This window comes from Myotis davidii, unplaced genomic scaffold (assembly GCF_000327345.1).
Source record: "Myotis davidii unplaced genomic scaffold, ASM32734v1 scaffold178, whole genome shotgun sequence".
Lineage (NCBI taxonomy): Eukaryota > Metazoa > Chordata > Mammalia > Chiroptera > Vespertilionidae > Myotis > Myotis davidii.
This window is the reverse complement of record NW_006290668.1, coordinates 83,701-84,058: the sequence shown is the minus strand read 5'-3', so window position 1 is coordinate 84,058 and position 358 is coordinate 83,701. Positions and strand designations below refer to the sequence as shown.

Sequence of the window (358 nt, the reverse complement as noted above, 5' to 3'; positions counted from 1 at the left end):
GACAGGCAGCACAATGATACATCTGTATTACATTGTAAATAAAAACAAAAAATAAGGTTCCCACTTTGACCAGCTGGGCTCAGGGCCTCACACTCATAGAGACGGCAGTCACGCTCTCCTGGGCCCCTGCAATGTCACTTCACCTGTCGTCTGAGGTGCTGACAGGACGCCATTGTCTAGGAAGCAGCTGCCACCTCGGGGTTCTGGTTCAGGCCACCTGGGGAGCCCAGCAACACCTGGCCCAGTACCCTGCCGACACTAAGCTGTGCTCCCCAGCAGCAGGGCTGGGCCGGTTCCCTGAGTCTGTCCAAGGGGCTGGCCTGGAGGCTCCCGCGTGCACGGCCTGAGGGAGTCCCAC

The 358-nt window shown here is 58.9% G+C and overlaps 1 protein-coding gene across 1 annotated transcript in view; it reads right to left on the bottom strand.

The window, feature by feature from the left end:
• AKT2 (v-akt murine thymoma viral oncogene homolog 2) overlaps positions 1-358 on the bottom strand; it is a 33,113-nt gene that overhangs the window by 5,287 nt on the left and 27,468 nt on the right. The window lies entirely within an intron of this gene.